We start from the raw sequence: 18,376 nt of genomic DNA, 5'->3' as shown, positions 1-18,376 counted from the left end.
CTAAGAATTTTGCTAATCCCAAAGGGAGATACACCACCTGATACCCACTTCAAATATGGCCAAAGAGGATCATGGGAAGGAAGACTATCCCAGGGGACAGAGACAACAACCATGAAGTTTATGAACTTAGGAGCCCCCCTACTCCAGAGTTATCTCAGGAGAGGAGCCCTTGATAACATCTTTCCAGTGAGATTTCAGAGTTGTAACCTGAAGTTGCAACTTGACCTGGTGATTATGATATGCTTCCAATTTGCACACTTTTCAAACAAACGTTTAGATGAAATTGTTACAGGTCTCTGGATCATCAGGATCTGTATCTGGACCTAATACAAATATTTTGTATCACTCCTAATATAAGACTATCAGAGATTCAGTACAGTGTGTATGATGCTATGTTTTGTGTTGTCTCCTTTTGGGAAGTAGGAAAGGGACAATATTTTACCTGGACAATATTTGTACCAAGTGAAAATACTTGATAACCACAGGGTAGGTTGTGATAGTCATTAGTGCTGCTCACAAATAACCAGTTCTTACTTCCTACTTCCCATACAGAAGACTGAAATTAGTACTTTTTGATTGGGTGGGGCAGTGGAAGAAGTTCTGGCCATTGGACCATCATTTCCAGGTCAGACTACTTAATTTTTAATGGTGCAAGATAGTCCTTAATTACTTAATTCTAATTCTTAATTAAGTACTTAATTCTTAATTAACATTTAATTCTACCTCTTAATTGTACAAGATGCTCCTGCAGTCTCTTCTCCCTGCTTAAGTGATTCTAGAAGCATGTGTGAAGATGGAGTTTCCATCAAACTTCCAGAGTTCTCTTCCAATGCACTGTGGACAAATAATATGAGTAATAAATACATTTTTGCTATGGCTGGTAAGTTATTCATTTTTGCCATATAAATAGCCTAATGAACAAAGAACTTTTTTCACTTTGTAAAACACTACTCTGAGGCTTCATGGATAGAGGATCCCCTAATATATTTTAATAAGAATATATGTGCATGCCTTCTACTTGTGCAACACACTTTCAGGAATACACTTACGCAAAAAGAAAGTTACATTTGCCCACTATCTTCACATACACAAATTTTAATACATATTTAAGAGTGTGAAAGAGGTGGAGGATTTGTAAGGAAATCAAATTAATTATACCAGGGGCAATTCCACACTTCATTGCATCAATCAGTCAACGTTTTTATTGATTGTGAATTATTGGCACTACTTAATTGTGAAACAGAAGTTTAAGTGTCAGGTCTGTCAATTAAGCATTTCTTTAGGGTGGTAAAAGGGATGCAAGGAAAACCATCCTACCGAGCAGCTCCAGAATTGACAGCAAGGTTAAAGACATTTAGATACAGAGAACATAAAGGTAAGTCTCAAATTATCAAAAAGCACAGAAACAAAAACATATTAATAAATACAACATGGTAAGAACAGATTCAAAAATAGGAGAGTGGAAGTTATAAAACTAAAGTAACTGCACACAGCAGCAGCAAAAAAATATTAAGCAAGTGTGACAAGTTGAGAAGATATAGGGTTGTTGCTATAACAGAGCTAAGACAACTGGACCTTTCTACAATTGGGCATTAGCACCTGATCCAGAGGTTAAATATACAGGGAGGTCCATGTTTAAGGCATAGTTTCAGACCGAAAGAATACATGCTTGGGATGCCATTGAAATTACTGTGTTGCTCTGTAAAAGAACTGAAACATTTGCACATGACTATTTCCCACATTTTTAATTACTATCACGAAGACCTCTGTGATTTCACCAGAAAAGATTGCTGTTTATCTAAAGGAAGAGTTGATTAGAAAGCAACTGAAAGGATAGTTACAGGATTGTTATTAAAAAAGGAAGAGAAGGAATAAGAGAAGAAGACAAAGAGGAGGAGGAGGAAGAATAAGAACAGCAGAAGAGGAAGGAAGGAAAAACAGGAGAGGAAATTAGTATTAACAAAATGAATAAAAGAAAAGCTTCATTGGTTATGGGAAGTATGAGGGCTGAAACAGGGATGCTCCTGAGGGGACTAGGAGAAGACACACACAAAAGCTGAGGCAATCAGAAAGGAGAACACGAGTTTATTGGTGATAAAGACAGTTAAATACGGTCTGGGAGTAGGACAACTGTAGGCAGTCATGCTGGAATATCCAGAGCAGAGAAAGTTCAGTAAGAAACTTCTGCCAGCTGAGTCAGTGCCCATATTGCTTTTTGGCTCCTACTTTCCTACAACCCAGAGAATCTCTGGGTGCCCCTGAGCAGCCAGGCATCCCTTCCTACAGATGGGAAAAGGCTCATTACATTTGACACCACAAACAACCAAAATATTCTAAAGAAAATGCTTAATCATTTCTAAGGTGCCAACTCAATTTCTCCTTATGAGAGTGAAAAATGGAAAATTTAAAAGAACAAAAACAATCCATCTTATTTTTTATTCCAGGTAAGAATTTAAAATAATGCCTTGCTTTCTGATCAGCAGTTTACCTCATCGCTGAAGAGCATACCTAAAGATTTATTCCAAAGCTAGCATGAAACATTTTATTCCAAACCAGTATTATTTGAACTCAAATTCATTTGAGTTCATAAATTGAAGAGATACAAACACAAAGTTGGCTTCCTTTAACATTTTCAAAGATAATAGAAGTATATAGTGATTGCTTAAACCCAAATAAGCCTGTCAAAATGTTGGCAATATTGCTTTTAGTTGTTTTATAGCAGGATCTCATTTGAAATATTTTCCTCAGTTATTTTTTTCTGTTAAATAAAAATTTTAGCACTAAAATACCTTCAGGATAAAAGACATGTTTTGGAGGCCATAAAGCATATATTAAACCTCCTTGATGACTTCTTAAAAAGTCATCAAAACAGCAGCCATGTTTTGTCATAACTGCATTCTCACTTGTCTGTTTTCACTTTTTACTTCACTTGGTTTGTGTAGTGAAAGGATGACTGAAGCCAAAAGACATGCCATGGATTATATGTAGAAACTCAGCTTTATGGGCATCAGTTCTTCATCTGTAAAATGGGTGTAACAATACCAGTTCTACCTATCTCATTGAGTTGTTTGGGGTCCACAGTGAGCATAGCAAATCAAAAAGCTTTGAACAGAGAAAAGCACAGTGAAAATTTAAGGAATGAATCATTATTGGTGTTACTATGATTCACCTTTTCTATTATATTTTATGTGTCTGGGGCTCCAATGAGAAGCTCACAAAAAGATCTATTATCTATGCAAGTAAGTTTTTGTGTATGTAGAAAGCTATGTGGCAGGCTACATAGGTTCATGGCTGTCCAGAAACTAAGACATTTAAGACACCAAAAAACTTAGCTATCCCATAACTATGGAGCAAAAGAGAGTGGTGGTAGGCAACCAATGAGGTGGCAGTCAAAGAAGAAGTGAGAAAAGTTGATCTAATCATCTCTGGGTGCCTCTCAAATATCAGTGTGCTACACATCACCTGAGAATCTCATTAAAATACAGATTCTGATTCATTAGGACTGCTGCAGAGCCTGACAGTCTGAATTTATAGTAAGTAATATAGCACTTTAAAATTGAGTGGCACCCATACGAATGTCCATAAACCATATTATTGTAAGTGGCAAGGCTCTATTCTAGACCAACCTCAAAGGAAATTTGTGCCAAAGTTCTAGTGATGAAATTGGAGGACCAAAACACTAGTCAGTGCTGCATGGGCTGCACTCCTGAAACACATCAGACTTGGTGGGGTCATTTCCTGCCACAGCACAGGCACAGGGTATTCTGAAGGAAAAGAAAGGGTTAACATTGCAAATTCCAGGGGGTGGGTAATGTCAAGACCGATGACAACAAGTAGAAACTACCTGGGTTGCCAGGGAAAAATCTGTGGTTGAAACAAAGGATTGTCTTAGCCAATCAGGAATAAATGAGACTTCCTAGAGATACCCTGAGATCATCATGAAGAGGCTTAGGCTGAAGTTCCAGCAACACTGCTGGAGGCCATTGAGTGAGAACATTTGTTGTTGTTACCATAGGCAGATGTCATTTGGGGAAATGTAGGCTATGTAGTCATTTACACCTTATTATTGCTACAAACATCATTAGTGTCAGTATCCTCATTAAAAGAGAATGACATCTGTGAAATGGTCATTGACAATAAAACATTATTTAAACCATTTGACTTTCATGGGTAAGGGTTCTCATTGGTATGAGTGAAGTGGGAGACTCAATTGTAGCACAATTTTTATTACACATCAATCTTGCATAAGTAAGAAAAATTAAATTTTGCATAAATTACATATAAATGTCTGGAAAGTACAGTTTTCAAGGGAATGAGTCTAATATAAGATATTTTAGTTTTCTCATATCAAAAATAGGTAACAGAGAAAGAAATAGAGGGAGAGGGGGCCAGAACAGGGAGAAAAGGGAGAGAGAATTTGCAAAGAATTCAGATGACCATAAAAATAAGTCATGAGAATTGTTTTCCAGAACTTCTCACATACTTCACCTTAGCAAGCATGATAGTCTATCCTAAACAACCCTGTTCTCTTCTCCATTCCCACATAAACCATACACTACATTCAAATGAATTTCTACCTTGCTGTCTTAAAAAGCCGAATCGTTGGATCAGTGAAGCCAAAAGGATGCACAACTACAACATGGGTACACGAAAATATGTATAAATAGCAAACTAATACATATTAATATATAGGCCATATATAAAATGTAAAGTTATATCATATATATTAACTATATTATATATTCCAGCCTGAGAATAAATGCTACTAATGAACATGTCATATACATAAGCATTATTTATTTATTATTTATTCCTTCCAATACATGGAAGGCTAATACATGACTTCCATGTATTAGCACGGTGCTAGACACTGTACTTACAGGCAGCACAGACAATAAGAAACATGCCTTGCATCATGAGGATTATAATATGGTTGGAGAGGGAATAAATAACAATTGAATATAATATGCTATGCTGGGAAAAACATAAAACGAGATGCTGATGCTGAGCTAGAAGCAGGAGGGCCCTGATTTAGACAGGGTGATCAGAGGAGTACTCTGAAGTGATAGAAGTGCCCCTGGACATGCTAGAAAAGGAGAAAAAGGAGAACTTTCCTGGAAAACAGAGGGTGTTTGTAAAGCCTGAGGTAATGAGAGATTGACATGTTCCAAAAAACCAAAGAGAAGCCAACCTGATTAGGGCTACTAAACAGTATAAGCCAAGTGTGTTACAGCCGAGGATAAAGGGACTTGTTTATTTGTTCCTCAATTTAAAGAACATCTACTCTATCAAATACTCTTCTAGAACAAAAAAAGTCCACATGCAGCTCATGGAGAAATGAGGAGATACACATTCATGATTTGTCATCCTAAGTTGAAATAGAAGTACTGGAAGTCATTGGAATAGGGAATTGGGCAGAAGTGCTTTCCAGAATATTTATTTTAACATCATTATTCTCAGAATACATTACTTTCTTGTGGAAAAATTACTTTAAAACACTATGTGCATTGAAATAGTAGACATTTCAAATCATGCAAGAGGTTGAAATGTGTTCCTTATTTCAAATATTTCTACTCCAACTGGCAATATGTATAAAAAGTATAAAGGAAAGGCAAGTTTTACTGACTGGTTCTTAAATTTTTCCAAGGTTGAGACCTAGAAATACCAGGCATATTTTTTGGATTCTTCTATTATTTAATAACTGACCCATTTAATGAGCAAGTTACTACATCTATGTACAAATATTCTGTGTTCATCAACTGATTATAAATTTCTTGAAGGCAAAAAAACATTTCTTGAAGGCAGAGACTTACTATTCTTACCTTTCAAATGACTCAAAGCAATATTTTAAATAAATTAGAATGCAGATACATTGATCCATTCAGATTTTTTCAAGATTTCAATATACATCCAGAGTCTTTATAGACCAAAGTTGTGTGATTAACTTGAAAGAACTTTTACTATTTTCTCTTCAAATGAGGGTTTCAGATCCTGGCTGCGTTTTAAAAAGAACATGACCTTCTCATCATTCATGTTCTCCTAGGGTCTTTATAGACATGAAAACTAAATAGTGAAACTTTCTCAACCAGGATATTTAATGTTAAATCACTCTTCTTTTCATAGTCAATGAACGTAATCATTTCGTGACAATATAATTAAATTAAGCCTCTCCCACATCACTTGGCACACAAATTACATGATTTCTGTTACAAACTAAATCCACATACTGAGACTCTTTTTGATCAAATCAACTTTGAGGAGACATTTTTATTGCTAATTATTTTATTCCTGTAACTGAAAGTTTCCTACAGAAGCCAAGCCCCGTGATTATTTTTTTCCTTTAAACTTCTTTCGGAGTAATTCATGCATACACAAATGTTTGAATCTCCATGTATTATCACTAAACAGCAAGAACACCCCATTTGAATGTTGACTGGCCCAAGTATGGCAAACAATTTCATCACTCAAACTTCTGTTTTTACTAAATATTGCAACTTTTAGCTCAAACAATAGTATCTTAAAATTTCCATGTAAATAGCATGTAAAATTTCCACGTGATGTCCTCTGCAAGGTTAAAATGTTTTACATACCACTAGAAATATATTTTTTTAATGGAAGAAAAGCACCCACAAATTGGAGACACTAAATGTCAACTATTTTCTTTTTAAGACATCAAACTAAGTGAACAATTTTGGGCAGGTATGATGGCATTTTTCCATGACTCACTTGAATGACTGACCTAGGTTCTACATTCCAAATTTTTGAGTACCATTTCTCAAGATAATATATATCAAATATTTAAAACTTGACTCTTAGAAACTCGTACAACTTTCTGTCAATACCATAATCACTATGGAGGACATGAGTGTGATAAATAACAGGGCTGTGTGGTAGCTCTCTGCTCCTCCTTTTGTCATTTAACTTTGCAAAGTTAGTTCTTGTGCTGGGAGCTGGCAAGACTAACTTGTCAACTGAGGTAACATACTATAATGTGAGATCAGTGGTCATGATCCAATTGGAAGAGCAATCACTTTGGAATCATCCTAGCTCAGCAGCTGGCTCATATTCCAAAAAAGAAGTAGAGTTTTAACACCTTAGTAATCTACACAAACTCTATTGATCCCCCATACATTTATTCAATAAGTATTTCTTATGCTGCATCAAGGGACTATACCACATATGCAGAATACACAGATAAAAACTGATGACCAGTCTCACTGTAGCTTCCTCTGGTCTGATCATCAGCTCCCTCTAGAGAAAGTGTGGAATCAATACTTGTCTCTGCTCATCATCTATTTACAGAGGCTGAGCTCTGGCAACCATTCAATGACTGATTTGATTCCACCCTTCAGGAGTGTTGAAATCTTAATTTGTAACATATCAGTATGTTACACCCAAATTACTATCCATCTCTCAGAGCCCACCTCCCTTCAAAATGATCCAGCTATAATTTAAAGACTATAGACCACCCACATAAAATATCTGAGAGAGAGACAGCAGCAGGGACAGACAAGGATGGAGGAAAGGAGGGAGAACTGATGGAAAGAGGGAAGAACAAAGAAAAAAATGTTATTAATTAAGAAGATATTTATGTTCAGATCTTCCTGTGTTCATATTTAAAAACAGTACATGTGACACAGTGTTATACAATCTCTATGTGGCTAGGTTTCTGGATTGAGAACCTAAGGAATAAACCCACAGCAAATTTGGGTATGCCATGTTTGCCACACCTGGAGACACCAGCAGAGGTAGCAAAAACAACATCACGACAGAAGAGGCAGACAACAGTTCTAAGGTTCAGACTCCAAATCAGTAATGAGTGATAGCTATCCTTTATCTCTGGGTGGAGTTCTAGTTACAGAAAGAAACTTACTCTCAGGGAAGAGATTATTGGGTTCCAACCTATTTGTGGAACATTTATTGAAGGATGAAAGAAAGATAAGATTTGGTGTGTGACCTTGAGTAGTGAGCAAAACTATCTGTCTGCCCAGCTCCCAGGAACTTGTGATGGGCTCCCAAAGAAATAAAAAGAGTGAATGAGAAGAAAACAATATAATATATGGAATTTAGGAATATGAGAGATCAAAGCCATTCTGATTTGAGCTTAATGGTCCATTTTAATGCAAAAGAAAAGAAGTCCTGCTTCATCAGGTAAAAGTCATAGCAGGTAAGAGAGGTATGGGAGTGCTCAACAAAAGTGAACTTCTTCCCTCCCACCCTTTGCCCAGTATCACTGAGGCTGGAATAACCACACACACCCTCAGTAACAAGATCCTGACATGGGCAAGTACTGCATCCTGAGCTTCTCGATTAACAGTCTAACCAGTGATAACCTCTTCTCAATTGCTTCTCTTGAACAAAGTTCATATTGGTCAGCTGAATGTACGAATGAACAAATGAATAAATTAATAACTCAGTGAATTTCTATATATGCAAGCCTGTGCTTGACACTCAAGACAATTTACCTGAGTTTAATCCTCACTGCAAGAATGTAGTGAGAAGTTCTCATCTCAATTTAGGAGCGAGGAAACTGAAGCTTATACAAGTAAAAAATTTGCCTACTATAGCAACTATAGGAACTAGATAGTTGAAATTTATACCCAGATAATTTCATTTTAAGTCTATTCTGTTTTCCTTTACAATAAAGCTGATTTCACTCAGTCGTAATATCAATCCTAGTCATTAAAATGCAAATTCTGTTGTCAGACACTATTAGATGGTTAACCTACCATTCAGTCCCAAACACCTAAATACTTACTGTGTCAGATTCTCTTGAAGCTAGGAATAGCCAGATGTCTGAGTTCTGGCCAATTATTTGTAAGTGGGTGTTTGTTGAAAGATCTGGAAAACTCTGCCTTTTAAACTCTGCCTTCTTTTGAAGCATACCTATTTAACACAACACCTACCCTTTATGACTTGCCTGAATATGGAGCAGCAGTAACCATCTTTTGACCGTCAGGAAAAGACAAAGAAAATAACAGAGATGCCACTCCTAACATCACTGAGCTGTTCAAACAAGAGGTAACCACTCTGTCCAATGTGAGAAAAAGAAACTTGTATTGACTTTAAGCACTATTAAATATTTGGTTAATTATAAGTAAAATAGCAACTGATAGTGGAGAATGTATAAAATACCATCTCTAAAGCATTCATATTGAATACTGAACAATGAAAAACAATAAATTGTGTTATAATAAATATATAGCCTTACTTTTTAAAGCATATTTTCTTGCTCTAAAAAAGATCAAGTGTCATCCATGTTTGATTGTTCCAAAATTGTGACAGAAATAAATAACAAAAGAATCCTTGTGAAAATTGAATTATTAAGAGAAGGACACTAATTTTTCTCAACAGCAACTGCACATGGCTTATGCTCAATAAAGGCTTAGCGCTAAAAACCGTACATGTTGTTAGCAACACATCTCAGCACTATCCTTTGGAAAAAGTCCTTTCTCTCACAAATCAATATCATGAAGAATCAGGCAGCAGGTAGAAGATGTAAAAATGAATCATTTTTCAATAACTTCTTTCAGCAAGGAAGGTTTCACATGTCTAGACATATTTTGCTATTGAATCCCACACTGATATTTAAAGGGTTGTTTTCCCCATTGCATACAAAATTATCCTGATAATAAAAAAAGCCTTTTGCTCACATGCTGTCAGAGAAGAGTCCCTCTTGGCCCTTCCTATCTCTCCAGCCATATATACCTCTAACATTCTACCTTGGTCATCAGCAATAAGGGGTTTCTTTCCAGTTTTACAATGAACATAGTAAGTTATTTTATTTTTAGAACTGAGTGGAAACATTTCAGTTTCCCCACATGGCATATCATTAAATGTTGAACCTATCACTTAGAAACAAAAATGTGTAGAGTACAAGTAACAAAACTTTGATTTACAAATGAATATTTAGTGAGGCAGGAATTTGAAGGTCCTTTGTCTTCTCAGATAATCAGGTATCAATGACTTGCAGACTCACATCCATGTCTTGTTTGAAAATTTTTCAGAAAGATAAATCCAGCAGGGTAAGAACTTGAGATACATAATCATATCAGGGATGTCCCTGATCTGAGAGGAGAAAAAAGAACAAAAAAAGAACAAAGAGAACTCGAAGACTTTACTTGGCCCCCATGAACAGAGTCACGTAAGTGGGACCACTAATAATTGCTCAGATCAAATGAATGCTGAAATTGATATAATGAGATATTTCTCAATATACAAGCTCACCATTCTCATATATGTGAAAAAATATTCTTCATTAACAAAAAGGCAGAATTAGACTTTAAAGTTTCTAACAAGCTCACAACGTTGCTATTGAGAATCTACTCCAGGGACTACATAACTTGCTCTCCCTGGCATTTCATTTAACCTATGCTTGGCCCATACTTGCAGTTATTTTAAGTAAGGATAGAACTCTATTCTAGGTTGTGTGTGGGTGAAAAGACAGCCTTTGCTTTTTCACAAAGCCTAGTGGGAATAAGTAATTAGGTACTTTGACCTTGCCAGGGGAGTATTGGATGATAGCCTCTGCTCCCTCCTAACCTGACTTTGGAGACAATGTGTTTCCCATGGTTGTTGGTCAATGGGCTTGCCATGTTATTGGTGCTGCCCAACTAGGTCATACTGACTTACCTGGAGAAAACATTTTATAGAACAATAGAAAGTGTTCAGCCTTATTGTCATATGCTATAGGGTTTAATCTCAGCTCAGTTTCTGTAAAGTGAATACAGAAAACATGATTAGCTTCCTTCAATCTGTGTCCCACTTACAGAACTGGGATCATGATATCTATCTCACAAGACTGTAAAAGATCGAATGAGATGGTTTATTTTTGAAGATGGCTGGCTTGAGTGGGTCCAAAATAAAACTTCCCTGAATCTAAGTTATTTAGCTTTCCAGTACAATGGAAACAAATTTCAAGAACCCAGTAACGTTTTAGTGTCCAGATCCATTATGTGTATATAGCATTATTACAAGAAAACAAATGCCACACATCTACCTAACAGGATGAAATGATTGACAGATAGCATTGACCTTCTCCAAGGAAAACACAGATTTTCAAACAAGCATTTTTTCAAATTACATAAGTATGCAGCATGCATCAGAAAAACATGAGGCTGTGTTTGTTTGATCAACATTTCATTTCCATAACTTCCATCTTCATTTTATTGCGTGGTGTGCTACTTCCCTCAATAGAAGAGGAAGGCTACAGGGATGTTTGTTACAATTGTCTGCTTAAGGTTCTTTGGCAGATCACATGTTTTACTTAATTAAATAATGTCCCAATTAATTGATTTGTTTGTAGACATTCTTAATTTAGTAAATGCTGAGCAGAATGCTAAAAATACCATTATATTTCTGACAGAGGCACCACTAAAGTCTGATAATTGATAGCTTTGCTGTTTTCTCTGATGGCCTGAAAAGCTTTTAAAGCTAAATTCTGTAATCATGTTCATCTTTGGAAATTAGTTTTGTGAAACCACACATTTAGTTCTTGCTGAGAAATCTCATTTTAGTCATTTTAACATAATTTATAATGCATAAACTAAATTAGCTTTTGTAGCCAAGCCAGCACATTTTTCTTTAATTTTTATCTCATCCTAATATATTTTTGACCTTGAAAACTGTAATGTCTGTTGGATATTGAAGCCTCTGAACAAAGAAAATCATTTCCATTCCATCACTATGGTTACACTTTCTTCGCTCTCCAGCACTGAACAGTGCTGAAAGTGTTGGATCTGGATTCCTCAGGAGGGCAAAGGGAACTTCATGTAATATCATTTAGTTCTGATTAAGTAAACACATATACATAATGGAACCCAGGAAAGTAGCAAATTATTTCCTTCTGCTTACATTGTGTATGATATGACTGATGGTAAGGGCAATACATCACTCAATGTTATTCACTTCAGGTTCTGTTGTGTGTGGTTTTTCCCTAGGCAGTCACACATACATATTCGTCTCAAAAACACAGTCAAAATGCCAGGCAGATCCTAACACCTCCAGCATTCCTGAAGTCAAAGTGATTTTGTCCCTTTCTAACAACAGAGAACTTCAAGTGTGAATCATACAGTTCCCTGTCCACTACAGACGTGTTTTAAACAAGCTTGTGACATGTCTCTCACCATCTTAAAATGGCTTTGACCTCCCTACAAAAGCAAGATAAGGACCTGGTCATTCAGACCTATGCTATACCTGCTGTCTCTGACAGGAAAAAGACTCTTTGTACAGATGGCATGATTTGGTAAAACATTGGTTGAATTTTTTTTATTATACAACTGGCCCACAATGTTAGCTACAATAGGTACAAGAGGTTGCTGGTTTTTCTTCTCCTTAGTAATCCATGTATCAAAACCATGTTGAAGAAAACTGTTGGCTACTAGTCAGTATCACAAAGGGGCCAGATGGTTTTTAAAAAGCATATCAAAATCAGTATTGTAGTAATCCACACAAACATTCTTAAAATTCACATTCACACATATTTCCATTTACCCAGGTTGATAGTTCAGCAAAAACAATGCAAAACTATTAATTTCAGCAGCAAATGATAAAGGGAAAAAGAGGGGTGATGAAAGAAACAGCAAGAACCCAGGTAGAAAAGAAATCTGCATCTTGAATAGTTTTCAGAGACAGGGAGCACAGTATTCACCTATGTGGTTTAGCACAGGACTTGCCCATATCAAGTATGCAATAAATGTGTGTGGCATAGAGAAACAGGTGGATGGTTGAAAGGATTCCTATTTTATAAGGCTTAAAGATTCTTTTGGTGGTGGGACACAGCACAGTGAACTCAGCTGAAAGCAGTAGTCTTTGTTATTTACAGTGTCAAATGAGAGGTGCCTACCAGGGTCACGCATGGGGTTGCATACAGAGGCATGGTAACAGCAAGCAGGAGCGGAGGGTGGGGCAATCTCTATATGGCAAATGGGGTGTAGGTACCCAGTTTTCCTGAACTCCTTGAGGACTGGCTAATTTGAATACTTCTGTGGGCTTCTAGGCATAGAATCTAGTTGTCTAGAACCTGGCTCCGGGGTAACTAGGATTGACACATAGTGATCCCAGGGTATGAGAATATGATGAGGGAGGTGATTGTGGTGTGGACTTAAATTAGCTGCTCACAAAGGGGAACTGGCTTGCCTTAGCCTCAAAACTGGATCAAAGCTGAATTTTTTAAAAACTCTGTTCTACTTACCTGCCCATTGAAGGAGAGAATCTAGTTAAGATGCAAGAAAGCATTATGTACAATTTAAAAGCAACTAAAATGTTAATGCAATATGACAGGGAGCATTTGACAAAAGCCAGCCTGGCCCTTACTTGCATAAACTATGGACACAATTATAAAATAATTTATTAGAAATCATTTGGGGGAGATAATCAAATTTTAATAACATAGTCATGGTAAGTAAAAGACCAAAGAAAAGTAAAACTCACTTTACATATTTTTATTAGCCTTAAATGTTTTCCCATTGTGTACTATGGTCCATTCTACATATGGACTGGAACAACTTTAAAGCAATGTAGCCGGGACTGCCCAAATTCAATAGTTCCTCCCATCACTTAACATGCTGCATCAGAGTTCAAAATTGAAACCCAGCTATGGAAGGCAGAATAATAGTCCCTCCAAACATATCTTCACACTAATTCCCTGAACCTGATTATGTTATAAAGAAAAGGAGAATTAAGGGTGCAAATGGATTAATGTTGCTAATCAGTTGACCTTAAAATTTGAAAATTATCTAAATGAGCCCATAATAATCACAGTGGCCCTCAAAAAAAGAAGGGGAAGTCTGAGCAATGAGATGTGAAAAGGACACAATCCTTGGAAGCCATGGCTCAAGGGGTCTGGAGTTAGGAAAGACAAAGGAAAAGGCTTTCCCATAGTCTCCAAAAAGGAGCCGAACTCTACTGCCACCTTAAGTATAATCTACTGGGTTGCCATGTTGGAGTTTTGACCTGAAAAATTGTAAGATAATAAGTCTGTGTCTTTGAAGTCACTGCATTCCTAATTTGCTTACATCAGGAAATGACCATATAAACTCCCAAAGTACAAAACACTACTTTTGTTCCATGTTTCCTTCATATAAACATTTGCTTACCAAGGAGAAAAACTCTAAGAATAGTTGATTCTTGCTTTTGTTAAAATATTTTTTAAAAGAAATATTTGCATGTTTTATACATAATATATGAGAACCTCATTCTGAAAGGATGTCAATTACCATCTGTCAATTACCATCCTTTATTCTCAAATACTGAGTTTCTGTGAGTGCTTATATTTGAAAACAAATACTAACCTCCTTTGATTTTGTAGAAAGTGTCCCTGGAACATAAGAAACTTGATTCTTGGGCCACAGTACTGACTGAAATTTCAACTCTAATGCCAAATAATATTCAAGGAAAATAGCCATATGCTCTGTACTTTAAAGTAGTAATTATTTTAGCTTTCTTTATTTATTCTTGTTTACTCAAAAGAATATACCTCAGGTTAATCCTCTTAGTTGGAAATGTACAACACCAGAATTTATGCTACCCTTTAAATGAAGCACAAAGAGCAGTGAAACAGAAGTGGTTTCAAGGTCAGGGTGAAGAGTTTGAAGGGATACAACATCAGGCAGAGAAATGCAAGATGTTGAGTTGTCATAGCATGGATGTTTCATGGGCAGGAATGTGATTCCTTGATAACCTAAGCTGGGTTATCAAATTTATGGGTAAATATCATGAGGTACATACCTAGAGGGCAGATCACTGAATGGAGAGTGAGATCAAACTGAATGTCAATCCCAGCTTCCCTCCTGAGTAACAGTGGGCAGTTTTCATGTAGCCTCCCTCTGATTTTGTGTGACCTTCCTCTGGTTCTACAGCTAAATCAAAATGTGTCTGTATCTTGAAGGGATAGTGTAGTCCCTTTACTTCCCACTTGTTCCCCTTAATGGAGTTTTGATTCTTTGATCTCTCTGCTCTGGTTTTTCTTTTCTGAGTTCAGAAAGCTTGAGTATCTGATTTCTCTTTTTCTTTTCTCTCTCATCCTTTTCTAATCTGTTCTTTAAATGTCAAGTTTAGTAAAGGGTCTTTCTATTTGTATATTTTTCTTTTTCTTGGAAGGAAAGGGTCTTTAAAATCTACTTTATTACTATTGTTTATTTGTGTTGCTCTTTTTAATAACAAAACTTTGTATTTCAGAGGAAGTATTGGTAATAAAATCTCTGAAGAGGCAAACTAACTCCTTTTCTTAGCTATGTTTACTTAATGATAACTTTACACAATATGAATGAAAAATTAAAAAGATGAATAAGTCCCCAAAAGAATTAATCAACCAGGAAAATAACTATATTTAAAAAATATATATTATAAAAAATAAATAGATGAATGTGATAACCAGCTCCTGAAAGTATTGACATATGCTTTTCTTCCTATTTCACCACTTGTTTTCATAGTGAGACTCAGCATTGCTGAGTGTTCAAAAGTAAATTTCCTTAGCTGAAATAGAAGAGAAGGGGAAATACACAAGCACCCACCTTCTCAGTGGCAGACAAATACCTGAAATGCAAGTACTTCATGAGCAAGGAGAATAAAGAGCACTAACATATGATAGGTGGTCTCATCTCAAGACCCTTCTCAGTCGTCCCTCTCACAATGTCTTCAAAGAATTCTTTGAAAATACTGAAAATTCCATTATGGAAAGAGAAACAGAGGCTGAAATGGAATTAAGGGGATTCTGCCTACCTGGAAACTTCAATGAATGAAGAAACTTTCTCTATTTCTCATTGAGAAAACAATTTTTATTAAGTCGATCTTACAGAGCCATCCACCAGATACTTAAGCCTTTTTCCCCCTTCCATGTGTTTTAGGGTTTTTTTTTGTTTCGTTTTGTTGCTATTTGTTTCAACCTTTCTCCTAGACAATTTCATACTACTCTTTACCTCAGTCATTTACTGATACTGATAATACATGAGCAGTGTCCAAATCTACCCCTTCTTTTCGATTGCCAAGTACACTTTCATTTATATGACTATAAAACAAATTATCTATTCTCTTGTTGGTGGCATTTGAGTTTTTCCGCTGCTATGAATGTATATATGTTTTCATTTATCTTGCATAAATAGGAAGTGGAATTGTTTGTTCATAAAGTAGTCATATAAATTCATAAGAAATTGCTAGTATCCAAACTTGTTCAACCACTTTGTACCATACCAGCCATACATCCTGGCCAACATTTAATATTATTGGGCTTTTAAATTTTAAGCAATTGCAGAAGTATAATCATATCTTGTTTTCATATTAATTTGCATCTCCCTGATGACAAGTTCTGTGCAGTATTTCAAGTATATAATTGGACATTTATATATCTTCCTTTGTGAAATATAACATCTGCCTATCTATTATAAATATATCTCTTAATTTTCTTAATGGATATTTTCAGTGAGCTGAAGTTTTAGTTTTGAAAACAATATAAAATATTTTTCTTTTATGATCTGTGTTTTCTAGACCCCTTAACCTATCTCAGAGTTAAGAAGATATTATCTTATGAGATTATTCTAGAAACTTCATATTTTCAGCTTTTATGTCAGAGCCATGATTCCTTATGAAATAATTTTTGAGTGAACTCCAAAGTAAGAGCTGAGTTATTTTGTTGTGTTTGGTATTTTTTCCACTGTGACTACCCAGTGATTCTGCATCATTTCTTAAAAAGAAATGATCATTTTGTTAAAAATTACATTAACCAAATAGGTATTGTTCTATTTCTGTACACTATTCTGTATCCACTGACCTTAATAGATTAGACTGCATTACACTGTTTTGATTACCATTGTAAGAATCCTGTTTCTCTTCTTCAAGAATATTTGAACTATTCTAGGTCCTTTCCATTTACAAAGAATTTTAGAAGAAAAAGTTCTCATGAGAGAGTGAGAGTGCATTGAAAATCTTGCATTTACAATTATAGGAAGATTAATATTTTAACATAATCATGAATGTTATATAGATAGAATGAATCACGAACTTATGAAGATTTTTCTATAAATTCACACAGCAAATTTTTAATTTTTAATGAAAATTCTCTCCCATCTTTAATTTCTAATTACTATTACAGTGTTGTTACTATAAACAGTGACATTATTCAGTTTGATATTACGTACTGCTATTACATATCCATGCCTCTGATGTTTGTATGTTCACCTTGTATTCTGTGTCTTTGCTAAATTCGTGCATGGGTCTCAGGGTTATTTGTGGCAGATTACATAGAATTTCTGGTATCTTAGAAATGTCTTGATTGCTAAAAAAAAAAAAAGAACACACATTGGTGAACCAGCAATCTTTTCAGTAAACTATGCTGGGAAAATTGGATATTCATGTGCAGAAAAATGAAACTAGACACTTATCTCTTACTAGTGACACAAATCAACTCAACATGGATTAAAGACTTCATGTGTATATGTGCACACACGTGTGGCATGTGTGTGTGTGTGTTCTAAATACCAACCCCTTTTTGAATATATAGTTTTCAAATACTTTACATTTTCTCCCATTACATAGGCTGCTTTTTCACTCTGTTTCCTTCAATGTAATGAAAGTTTTTTGTTTGAAATAATCCACATATCTATTTTTGCTTTTGTTTTCATACACACAAAAAAATGGCTGCCCAAACCAATGTCAAGAAGCTTTCTACCTATGATTTCTTCTGGTAGTTTTACCATTTCAGGTCTTATGCTTAACTCTTTAGTACATTTTTAGTTAGTTTTTATATTTGTATAGTGATCCTAGGCACAAAGCCAAAGTTAAATATGGTCTTTCCTTATCTCAAGCATCACAGCCCTGAGTTATCTGTTGTCCAATGTCTGAAAACAGTTTCTTCACACATTTTTCCAGTTTTACAATTCTTAATAGCAAAAGGGAAGTCCAATAACCATTTCCCCATCATAGCTGGAACTGTATATGCACTAAAACACTTTATCCTATTCTCAATATAGCTATAAGAAATAAATATTATTAAAACATTTTATAGTCAAAAAGGTCAAGCTTATATACTCTCTCTACAACAAAATTAGAAATAAGGGCAAAATAGTTTCTGCTGGGTATTGAGGGGGTGGGGGGGAGAGGGAGGGGGCGGAGTGGGTGGTAAGGGAGGGGGTGGGGGCAGGGGGGAGAAATGAACCAAGCCTTGTATGCACATATGAATAATAAAAGAAAAAGAAGAAAAAAAAAAAAGGTCAAGCTTAGGTAAGTTAGCCATGTCCTGTTATCCTTTAAAACCCTTAAGGGTAAAACCAAATCATATTCACTACCGTTGATTGTACTTGACAGAGTCCTTGGTACACATTAGATTCTCGATAAACTTTGGCAGGTACTATTTTCTCCATTAAACATACGAAAAACCTAAAGT

General features: G+C 35.6%; 1 long non-coding RNA gene across 1 annotated transcript in view; it reads right to left on the bottom strand.

The window, feature by feature from the left end:
• Nucleotides 1-250: 250 nt before the first annotated feature.
• Nucleotides 251-18,376, bottom strand: part of LOC141415641 (uncharacterized) — a 67,438-nt gene continuing 49,312 nt past the window's right edge. The window contains exon 4 of the long non-coding RNA XR_012440628.1: nt 251-834. This is a non-coding gene — a long non-coding RNA (uncharacterized lncRNA). The remainder of the gene's footprint in view (nt 835-18,376) is intronic.

Source organism: Castor canadensis, chromosome 13 (assembly GCF_047511655.1).
Source record: "Castor canadensis chromosome 13, mCasCan1.hap1v2, whole genome shotgun sequence".
In the NCBI taxonomy this organism is placed as follows: Eukaryota; Metazoa; Chordata; class Mammalia; order Rodentia; family Castoridae; genus Castor; species Castor canadensis.
Note: the sequence above shows the minus strand (reverse complement) of the source record. Positions and strands in the feature narration are given on the sequence as shown.